A 12,307-nucleotide genomic window follows, 5' to 3' on the forward strand; every position below is an offset into this window, starting at 1 on the left:
ATTCGCTAGCCCTGCTGCTACCCATTAGGATCAATCAAAGACCCAGAGGCACCCCCCAACCCTCTCCCCACATAAGGCACACAGGAACCATGCAGCATCCACCCTGCCTGCCCCGCATCAGCTGTGGAAAGACGGCTGAACACCGGTCAGCCTGGGAGAGCTCTGGCCCAGCCACCAGGTGTGTGCAGGGAAGGCTGGGACCTACCGCACAGCCTGTGTATCTACTGAGCCGAGCAAGCTGGAGATGGCCAAGTCCTCAGCTGTCCTCAGGTGGAGTCTGCTCCTAGGCATCCCCCACTAGAAGAAAGCTCCGTAATGCCTTTTCAGGGTTACCTCCCAGTGCCTAGTCACAGGTGTTTCACAGACTTGATGAGTGAGCTGACTCTTCTGGCTGCAAGGCAGCACCAGGCCTTGGGTGGCAGCCTCTGGTCAAGTTAAGAGCCCAGCCCTACGGTTCCCATCTTAGCTGCTCTCAGATTTCAAGGCCATTGCCCTGCTCCAGGTAAGAACATAAGGAGTTGTGTCCACCTCTTGGCCCATGAAACCAAACAGAAACAAAGCTGAGTGAAGCCATAGATGAAGCCTCTGGACCCCCAGCCCTCCTATTCTTGCTATGAATGGAGGGGACTGGGGTGGAAAGGGGGACTTGTGGACTTGGCAGCTGAGTGGAAAGAGCCCTGGGCTTAGAATGAAGGATGCAGCTGGCGCCCTTCAAACTGCTGTTTAAACTTCTCCAGCCAAGTCTCACTCAGTTCACCCTGCATCTGCACCTCTAAAGCCGATCAGAGCTTAGAAATAATTCTTTCTTGCTGTCCACTCTCAAAATTCATAATACCAACCTCCAGCAGGTCCTCATAGCAGCCTGATCCTACTCAGCCCTTGTGCTTGCTCTCCCTACTCCTGGAGGCTTGTTCCATGCTTTCATTCTCTCTCCTTAAGCTTTCTTCCTCCTCTCCTTTGTCAACTCACAGCTCGTGACCTGGCTTCCTCTGTCACGCAATGAAAGGAAGCATCATGGAGGGGGTTTTCTCAAACACTACATGTTCTTCACTTATAAATGGGAGCTAGATGATGAGAAGACATGGACACATAGAGAGGAACAACACACACTGGGGCCTGTCGGAAGGTGGAGAGTAGGAGGAGGGAGAGGATCAGGAAAAACAACTAATGGGTACTGGGCTTAATACCTGGGGATGAACTAATCTGCACAACAAACCCCCAAGACACGAGTGCACCTATACAACAGACCTGCACGTGTACCCTCAAACTTCAAAAAGAAGAAGGGGGTTTTCGCAAGCTTTACCTCTCATACACCCACCCATCCAATCTGTATGCACTCTGGCTGCTGTCACCTCCCTCCCAGCCACCCAGCACCTGGGATGTGGAGACCAGCATTCCTCACCTGCACAAGGATGCCTCTCCTGACTTCCCCTTTCCTCTACATCATAATTTTCTCACTGCTTACATTAACCTGCCAACATGTTATACAACCTCCTATCAAAAACAAAGCGAAGCCACATTGAAAACGATCTCTGAACTATATTCTCCTGCATCTTCTGCAGTATCTCTGCTTCTCATCACACACAAGCCCTCAAAAGAGTTGTCTGTGTTCCCCATGTCCACTGTCTCTCCACCTCTCCCTTCCATGAGCCCACTTCCATTAGCATTTTGACCCTACGACACATGCCCTGGAGCTGCTCAGGCACTAGGCTGCCAGTCAGCCCCATGCTGGGAAATCCAAAGGCCAGTTATCAATGCTCAGCTTCCTCGGTCCCTTGGCATGGCCTGACATTGTTGACCACCCTCCTTGAAGCACATTTTCCACTTGGCCTTTAGGAGGCCACTCTTGCTCGTTTCTTTGGCTCCACGCCCTCTCATTCCCCTTTGCTGCTTCCTCTTTCTCCTCCAGACAGCTCAGCGTGAGAGTACCCAAGTCTCAGTGCTCCTAGCTCATCTTCTTTTTCTTTTTCTTTCTTTTTTGAGGCAGAGTCTCACTCTATCACCCGGGCTGGAGTGCAGTGGCATGATCTCGGCCCACTGCAACCTCTGCCTGCCAGGTTCAAACGATTCTCCTGCCTCAGCCTTCTGAACAGCTGGGATTACAGGCGAACACCACCAGGCCTGGTTAATTTTTGTATTTTTAGTAGAGGTGGGGTTTCACCATGTTGGCCAGGCTGGTCTCCAACTCCTGAACCCAGGTGATCTGCCCTCCTTAGCCTCCCAAAGTGCTGGGATTACAGGTGTGAGCCACCACACCTGGCCCTAGCTCTTCTTGAGCACCAGTTGTACTCACTTGCTCTTTTGACCTTGAACACCAAGGAAACATGAAGGAATTCCAGAGTGCCATCTCTAGCCCAGAACTGTACACCCAGCTCCTCCTTTGAAATGCACCATATGCAGAATGAAACTGAATTTCCACCTGCTTATCCCCATTTCTACAAATGGCAACTCCATTCTTCCAGTGGCTCAGGCCAAAGCCCTCATATTTATCTTTAATTGATTTTATTCTCACACAACCCCAAGCTAAACCATTAACAAAACCAATTAGTTATCGTGAAAATATTTTCAGAATCCAATCACTTCTCATTGTTACTGTCTTGGTTCAAGTCACAGGGGTCTCCTGCCTAAATCACTGTGCTAGCCCCTGACTGTCTACCCTCGGGCTCTTTCAGAAGCGGCTGGAGTGGCCTGTGATGATGCCTCCTCAAGCCTTCCAGTGGCTTCCCAGCCCATGCGGTGTAACAGTCTACAAAGGTTTACCACACTGGCTTGGCACCTCTCTGACCTCAGCCCTCTCTGCTCCAGCCACATTGGCTTTCTTCTCTCACTTCAACAGAGCAGGCCCACCCCTGGCAGAGAACTTTTGCAGTAGGTGGTCTCTTGGCCTACATATCATCACGTGGTTTACCCCTCCGTTCCTGCAGCCTCTGCTCACCATGGCCTTGTCAGAAAAGTCTTTGCAGGGGCCCCCTCCTCCTCCCCTGCTGCTGCACCCCGGCCTCCTCCTGCTGCTGCTCTTCTCCATCACACTGCCTGACCACATCTGTTCGTTTCTTGCCTACTTCCCCATGCTGCACAGCAAGCTGGGACTTGGTCTATTGTGTTTGCCTATCAGTTGCTGTGGCTGGCACATAGAAGGTACTACAATCTTTTTGTGCTGGTTTTTCCTCATGTTCGTGGATTTATCTACCTTTGGTCTTTGATGTTGGTGAGACACATGCACACGTATGTTCATTGCAGAGCTGTTCACAATAACAAAGACTTGAAACCAACCCAAATGCCCATTAATGATAGACTGGATAAAGAAAATATGGCACATATACACCGTGGAATACTATGCAGCCATAAAAAAAGATGAGTTCACGTCCTTTGCAGGGACATGGGTGAAACTGAAAACCATCATTCTCAGCAAACTAACACAGGAACAGAAAACTAAACACCGCATGTTCTCACTCATAAGTGGGTGATGAACAATAAGAACACATGGACACAGGGAGGGGAACATCATACAATGGGGCCTGTAGTGTGGTGGGGGGATAGGGGAGGGATACATTAGGAGAAATATCTAATATAGGTGACGGGTTGATGAGTACGGCAAACCCCCATGGCATGTGTATACCTGTGTAACAAACCTGCACATTCTGCACATATATCTCAGAACTTAAAGCAAAATAATAAAAAAAGAAGGTACTACTGTAATTTCGGAATGACACAATAGCACAATAGCTAAACTGGATGTTAGACGCTTTCTTCACTCATCTCTTCAATGAAGGCAGCAACTCACCTCCAGGGTAGAGCATTCCTTTGCACACCCAAGGTCACACTGGTATCCATCTCATTCCAATGTTTGTATATTAGTGATTATATGCACTGCTCCTTCTGCAGACTTAGCCCTGTGTCTGGCACTTCCCCCGGAGTCCTAGAGCATGAGAAACACTACTATAGGGTTTATTCCTCGTGAGCCTAAATCAAAGAATCATCCCTTCCCCAGAGGCACCCCTCTCCAAGGCTTTCCTGCTCCCAGGGACACCTGCACATGCTGCCTGTGCAAACTGCAGGTGCCAGAACTGGGACAGACACAGCTGGTCTGGGCGTTGCTGCTGGTGGCCCCAGGGGATTGCCACAGCTGCCACAGGTCCCATTCCTCTGCTGCTGGTGCTTCAGCACAGGCCTGACGTGGGGCAGTGGGTGGCTGGCCAGACCTCAGGACATAGTCATGGCCACAGAGGGCAGGATTCCAGAGACATCACCAAGTGTAGTTCTCCACAAAATCAGTACCTGTACTGGAAGCCGAGGCTGAGTCTTCCCCAAAATGGACACAGCTGGGAAGTGACAGAGTGAGGATTTAGACATGAGTCTGTTTGGCTCCAAACCTGATCCTGTGACCATAGGACCCCCGTGCCTCCCCTCTAGGGTTCTCCATGCCTTCCCCACTGCCCTGCTGGGTGGAGGCCTCCGTCCACCCTGGCTGCTGCTGGCTTGGCCTAAAGGCCGATGCTGCCAGCCAGACCTGAGCAAGATGGCCAGCCTCCAGGGAGAAGATAATGGAAAGGCCAAGAGCTCAGGGCTGTGGCTGGCAGTGGTGGCTGTGCTCAGCTTTTCCAGGCAGCAGCCAAACTCTGTGCTACAGCCAGACACGCTGCTGGGGAGAAGGAGCAACCGGCCTTGGTCAGCCTGGAAGGCCCCAGATGCAGCCACAGGCTACGCTTGTCCTTTCCCCTTCCCAGGCACTTCCCCAAACGTGGGACCCTCAGCCTGGGTCACATGGGCTTGTAAGTCGTGAGAAAACAACCATTCTGGGCATTCCTGAACCTTAGGGGAGGCAGCTTTCCTTCCAGCCACTGTGGGAACCCTCCAGGGCCCTGTTGGTGCCTTTGCCTGGGAAGGAGGCCTGCCAGGGACCAGCTCGTTCCAGTTCCTCCTCTGAGAGAGCACCTGCCCTCCAGCCTGTGTGGGCCTCCCCCTGCTTAGGAGGCCAAGGGGAACTGGGGCCTAATGCATTCACTGCGTGTTTCCTTAGTTCAAGACAGAGCTCCTGCTGGGGACGAACCAGTACGTGGGTCACGTGCCTTCTGGGACAGCCTGTGCTTGCCAGGCCCACACAGTACTCTCAGGTGCCGTCTTCTCCAGTTGTCCCAACAATCCCACGAGGTCCCAGCCTCTCCATGTGATGGACACCGATACGGGGCTTCAGAGCAGCCGTGAGCCCCGCGTCTCAGAGCTGGGACATGGGAGCAGGAGTCCAACCTTGGACTGCTCGGGGCCAATGCACTGCACAACCTTCGCTTGTGGTTTGCAAGGCGGTGTCCCCGGCAGAGGTGGCAGCACAGGGGCTGCCTGGCTCAGGTCCACGGTTTATCTTAGATGTCCCAAGGATATTTCCCAGGTTCAAATGAGAGTCCATTTACGGGAATGCTGGACAAACTCAGGCTGCGAAATTAACATAACCTAGGAGAAGCAGCAATTTTAAAAAATAAAAAAGAAAAGAAAGAAGAATGTATTTTCAAATAGAAAAGGAAGAAGAGAATTTAATGGGAAATTTTGGCATATGTCACATCTACTAAGGGGAAGAACCAGTCTTGATTGTGTTTGGGGGGTATGGGTGTGGGTGTTGGTGCGCACACATGCTGATGATGATGATGTAAAATACGATGCTTATTGTAGGTTGTGGTCAAAAACCCTAGTGCTCTTGTATACACAAACCCAATGATGAGTGTGGCTCATCTTGAACCCCACCACAGAACCTTCTCAGGGCTCCTGGTCCATGGGGAAAGGCTCATGGAGCCCCCTGCTGACTTCTCAGGAAGCCACAAGGGGCAGGGACCAAAGTATGGCTTCCTGGAAAGGTGGGGACTCAAACTCCAGGAGCCCCAAGGGGGGATTTGAGGGGGTCATTGCCCGGGGCAATAGTGGTCTCCAAGATGCTATTCAGGTCCCTTTCAAAGTCCTGGAGGAGTGGGTGACCATGCATCCCAAAGTGCCTTGGACTGTCCCAGTATTTGCCCGTTGTTCCAGCAAAATGAAGGACAGTCCTCTTCTCTGTCACAATGTCCTGGTTTGAATGATAAACTGTATGGCCATCCTGTCAAAGAGTGCGCTCATGGCTGGAAATGCAAAGCCTCCCGTTTCTCCAGCCCTCTTCCATCGCCCTCCCCTCCTCCACCAGGAAAGCCTGGAGGAGCCCTAGGTTTTTGCTGCACTTCCTCCCTGGATGTCTCTTCTCTTCACCCAAACTCGGAGCTGCTTTCTAGGGCATCTGAATCTCTGGCCTGGTCTGGGGCTCCTCATGCTCACTGTACACCAGGTACAGGCAGGGAGACCAGCCCAGGAAGAGAGAAGTTCGAGTTCCGTAGCATTTGAGGAAGAAGGCCAGACGTGCAGTCAATGCGGTCAGTGTTCATTCATCACAAACCACAGCGGACATCTGGAAAGTCTCCGAGGCTCTCCAATCCCTGGCCTCCTTGTCTGTGGTTCCTCATCTATTGCACCCCGAGCAGGGAGAAGGGACAGCCCCGGACTGCCCAGAGGTCAGGAGAGCTGGAGTCTGAGTGCAGGTAAGGATACCAACCTAGCGTTCACTGCAGGTGCTTAGCACATTCTGACTAATGCTCCCTGCAGGGGAGATGATATTTCTGTTTTGCAGATGAGAAAACAGGCAAGTTTAGCACTTTCCTAAGCTATGTACAGAAAAGTAGCCAAAGCTTGAGTCTCCGCATTTTTTATTGAGCGTCTGCATCACCAGTCAGTTCCTCCATCCTGTGTGTCTGAGCTACAGCCATGGAGGGATTAATGAAGATATCAAGGGGTAGGGAGGGACTGTGATGATGAGAGAGGATCACCTTGAGCCCAAAGGATATCAGACAATTCACTTCTGCTGGGCTGTGGGCTGCCCCAGAGTGCAGGGTGGCATGACTTGGACTCTCAAGGGTTCTGGCACACGCAGGGCCATGAGATGTGACAATGTTGGCTGACACGGGGCCTGGGTCCTGAGCAGCCCTGAGCTCAAGAAGGGAGGGGCTAGGAATGCATTCTGGAATTGGAAAAGGAATGGCTAGACTCTGCCTTGACCAGTTAGCATGAACACAGGAGCCAGGAGGCTGGTCAAAAGCTTAGAGGGATAATAATAATAATTCTTCCCTGTGCCAGTTTTGTGCCACATGCAGGGCTGACTGCTCTGGAGGCAAGAGAAAGAGAGTGACTTGCACAGGGCCACCTAGGGTTGCCCATCACACCTGGGTCCCTCCCCAGCACCTCTACCTGTGCTGGCTTGAGCTAGCACTGGGGTCTTGAGGCTGGATATGCTGCTTGGTCAGAGTACGCAGCGTTAACGTAAGGTTCCCCTCCCTGGCTTTGCCCCTGGACTCCTTCAAGCATGTATCTTCCCTCAATTCTCTGGATACTTCTATGTCTGTTGCCATGACTCATCTCTTAGTGAAGTGACAGGTGCTCTTGGTGACATCTCTTTGGCTGCCTGTGTTAAAGACTTTCCATAGCTGGAGGTCAAGCAGGGATTCAAGATTGCAGTTGCCCTACTTAAACTTTTCCCCAGTGTGCTCTGGCCGCGGTAGTCGGGGCTGTTTGAGGTGCCCAAGGGCAGGACATTACTAGGAAGTCGGGGTTCAGGAATCATCCTACATGCATGTGCTCTGGGGTCTGGCCTCGGTCTTGGGTACACCAGGGCCACCTAATTCCTAGCTCAGCCTCCTCCAGTGTCCCCCACATCCAGGGCCTTAAGCTCCATTCCTCAATGTATAAGCCAGAGTCACCACTTCTTCCCAATATCCTGGAAATTTCCAGCTCCTAAAATTCTACCCTAAACCACAATGACCTCATTGCAAGCCATTTTAATTACTTGTTGAACAAACTATTTAAACAAACAGCTGGGTAACATGTAAATTGACACCCACTGCAGCTCTCTTACCTACAACTTCAAATGGGATGGGGCGACCTCAGTGGCTACATAGAGACGCCTCTCTCTATAGGGTTCTAGAGAGAAGGACACATCCAAGTGTAAGTTGGCTGCCAAGGACAGAGTTTGAAATATTATTTTTGCTCTTTTACCTGTGAATAGAAAATCTTTCCTCTGGTTTTTACACTTTGTTACTTGTGCTGATGGTTCACAAACCACAGATTTCCACATACATGTTTGGACATCCATGTTCTTGCGGGTTCAGATTCCCAGCTTCAGCAAATTCACTCCACCAGCTGTCCTGCCAGGGAGCCCAGCACCAGCTCATGCCAGCGTAACAAAGACAGATCCCTTCTCAGCATAGCCAGATGGTCTCCCATCAAAAAAAGGAAAGGTTTCCAAGTAAAATAAGACAAACAGCAGGGCTGAGAGCTGCCCACCAGGATCCTCCATGCCCACCTCTTAACCTGGCCCCCACCTAGAGGTTGCTTTCAAGGATAAATTGAAATGTCCAGTGCAGTTTGGAAGTCAGATTTTCATCTAGGTCCCCTTTCAACACACACCATGAGCTGTTTTACAGGAATCAGATAAAGCAGAGCACACGTTTTAGATTCCCAGTGCTGACATGTCCTTCCTCATCATTTTCGTTCACATATTCATACCATGCAGCATTAAGGTGAAACAAAATAAGATGGGAAATAAGTATCTTTGGCAAGTTTGGGCTTGAAATCTAGGCAGGAACTAAAGCGGCTAGAAGAGACCCTGTGCCAAGGCCACCATCCAGTCTGGACACTTAGGTTAACCAGAGGGAGCTGCCCACTCTGAAGACAGCTCAAGCCTTGGACAGTGATGCTCTGGGCATGCCCCGAAGTCCAGGCACCTTTGCACTTCCCAGGGTCCTGAAACAGAAGTGCGGAGGCTGCCCAGCTCACTGTCATGGCAAGCAGAGGTCATCCACGGTATTAAAAAATATGCAGACACTGGGGACAGGAGGGGGGCGGGGACAAACAGTGGAAATGAGTAAAAAATAGAATTTATAAAATAATATTGAACATTTAATTTTAAACATTTAATTTTCAAAGGAGAGGCTGTATCACTGTCCTGAACATCTAGGATTATGGAGCCAACTAGTTTCTTTCCTCTAAGGAAACGGAAAAGCTTTAAAGGCAGCAATGTGTTAGATCCTGGAGCAAAAAGATCCTTTCCCCAGCTTTTGGTTTCCCCTCATGCCTGATACAGTAGAAGCTTACTGCAGGAACGAAATAAAATGTTCTGCATGGATCTTCCCACTCTAAAGGAGTGCGAATATAGTTTGAAACCCTTCAAGAACACCCTGCAGCAGCCCTCTCCAGCTTCCCTTCCCCTTGTTCACACAGGCTCATCCCTGCCTCCCTGCTGTCTTCAAATGCATCCTCCCCTGCCCAGGACCTCTTCTCATCCTGGCAGCCCCATGACGCCACTGAGGCTGCAGCTGGACCCTCCCCTATAATGAGTGAGACACCTCCTGGGTCATCTCTTCTGCCCCACACCACTGCCTTCCCAGCCTGAGCTCTCTGCATCATCTGATTTCCTGGCTGGTGTGCCCCTGGATGTGTGCTCCACCAGGCCCACACTTTCCTCCCTGCCACGCCTGCTGTGGGGCCGTGTGAGGGCAGCTGCCCGTTCCACATCTCACCTCTCTGAAAGTCTTTTCCCATCATTCAGCCATGTTCAAGTTTGTTTACCTTCTCCTTGGTTAAAGCCTGACTTGCTATCCCGAGAAGGCAGGCAGCAAAACTGTCACACAGTAGATATTTACACAGCAGTGCCCTGTTTTTCGCGGTGTTGTCCATATGGCCTCAGGATTCTGCATTGGCCAAATTACCGTAACTTCAATAATATGTCAAGCTAATATTTCTAATAACACTTTCATGTAGTTACATTTCCAAGGGAAATATGTTCACATACAATATATTTATTTTATTTAACAAACAAATAATTTGCCTTAGCCAGTTTAATATAGAACACTGAAACTCCCCAGGATGACAGACGAAAGCATTCAGGAAAGCAGAATCTACTATTTTTTCTAACTGTGTGCAAAACCCCAGACAATGGACTTGCTCATAAGTCTCTTGCTTAGTACTTTTTCCCCAAGAATATTTGGAAAGGAAACTATCACCCTAAGCTACTTTCAGTGAAGTGGATGAAAAAAGAAGTAGACAAATCTGAAAAAAAAGATCTAGTAAAAGAAGTACAGCAAAGGAGAGATGACAAAAGCAAGCCTAGGAAAACAGGGGCTCATGGGGGAAGGCCTGGGCCTGGGCTCTCAGCCTGGGCTGCCCATTCGGCTCATGAAATTCACACCGGATAACCAGTGAGATCGGAGCCTTGGGTGGGACCGGGGGCAGTGCTTTTTAAAGCTCCGTGGATGATCCCAGCCATGGTGGGAAGTCACTGTTCTAGACCAGCGGCTCTTAAATTTGAGGGAGCCTCAGAGTGAGCCAAGACACAGCATTCTTGGTTGCTCCCAGAGGTTCCGGCTCGGCGGGTCTGAGTAGAACCTAGGCATATGCATTTCTGACAGGTCCAGGGCCAGACGGTGAGAAGGAGCCTGTGCTCTGGACTGTGGGCATTTGGCCTTGTTGTGCAGAATGGGGCAGTGTGCCGATGATGACTGTGTGCTGTCCAGGGTCACAGGGCCAGTGGAACATGAGACTTCAAGATTGAAAGAGATATTCAACTCCAAGGTGTCAATCCTGCCTCTTGGTCACCCCCTGGATGAGTATCCCTCCCTCCCAAGGGGGTCTGGGGCATTTCTTCCAGGTTGGATTACTGTGGGATCTTCCGTTAGATGGGGCTGAGCTTGCCCGCCAGATCTTCCTCACTGACCTCACTGCCCCTGGGAGTAGAGTTTCCATCATCCAGCTGACGAGAGGACAGGGGAGTTATAATCTGAGTTTCTTATTGAAACACGTACCCGGACCTCTTGCAAAGAGGCCTGGCTGCTGTTCCTTGGTTCCTGGCCTCCTCTGCTCACACTCAGGCATGTGTTTCACTCCCCAAGGGAGAGCCCTTGCAGCTGCTCCCTTTCTAACCAGCCCTCCACAAATACCAACAGGACTGCGGGGTGAGGGGTGGCACCAAACGGCATGTAAAACTAGGTCTCGTGTCTGTCACTAGAGATCCTAAAAAAACCCCTCCTTGTTCCTGAGCCCAGCGACCTTCCATGATCTTTTCAGCTGCCTGAAATTTGCAGCAACCATCTGGACCTCAGAGGAAACTGGGGCTTCTGTGCCCAGGATCCGGCCCATGGTCTCCCTAAAGCATTGTAGCTTTTTCTCTCTCTCTAGGTGGGGCTCAGCCAGCCCTTTCTGGAAGCCAGGCTTGAGAGTCCGAGGAGGGCCCTGTTTTACCTGCCCTCTCCCAGGGCTTGGTGGGGACTGGTCACCCTGATCTCCGGCTCTGAGGCTGCTCCTGGCCTCTTTTCTCTCTGATTTCTTCCCACTCCCTTTGCACTGCCTCGATGCCCAGAGGCAAGGCATGCAGGGCCCATTCTGTGGGTACGTCCTCCGCTCCTCAGATTCCCACCTGTCCTGAGATGGTGAGAGAGACAGAAAGAGACAGAAACACACACACACACATGCACACATGCATGCACACACACACAAGTCCCCACCCAGTGCTGAAGCAGGTGAGCCTACCCACCTCCTATCCACAGAAGTGCTCAGAGCAGGGTACCTTCTGGAGTCCATGTGCTACATCCAGATGCTGAGAATCTTACATGTGTATCTTGGGTCCTCACTTCTTAGCTGATGTTCCAACTCATTTATTTGGTTACCTGCTTGGATGTCAAAGGCATTTCAACCTTTGCATAGACCAAGAGAAAGCTTCATTCTCAAATCCCTCTTACCACGTAGGCACATTCAACTCCCGGCTTCCCTGTCTTGCAGTATCACCAGCCAAAAACCTGGAGTTGGAGAAGAGAGATCCAAGATGGCTGGTCACTAGCAGCTCGGGATTGTAGCTCCCAGTGAAAGCGCAGAGAACGAGAGGATGCCACACTTTCAGACGAAGTTTTGTTGCTCACGCACCAGGAGATTCCCAGTGGAGGAGCCCCACAGGTCACCAGCGCGACTCTTGTGGCCGACGAGGTGGTTTTGCTGCTGCCTTGGTGAGGTGGTTCTTGGTGCAGAGTCAGAAACGCACCATCAATCATAATGCCGCTGTTTTGGCCGGCGCAGTGGGTTGCTCAGATTTTGGCACTGGGAATCAACAAGTTAGACATCCACTCAGAAACCCAATTATAAAGACGGTAATTATAAACACCACAGATGGATAAATTTATAACGAAGGGAAGAAACCAGCCTAAAAAGGCTGAGAATATCCAAAATCAGAATGCCTCTCCCTCTACAGGGGATC

This window comes from Cebus imitator, unplaced genomic scaffold (genome assembly GCF_001604975.1).
Source record: "Cebus imitator isolate Cc_AM_T3 unplaced genomic scaffold, Cebus_imitator-1.0 Scaffold525, whole genome shotgun sequence".
Taxonomy (NCBI): Eukaryota; Metazoa; Chordata; class Mammalia; order Primates; family Cebidae; genus Cebus; species Cebus imitator.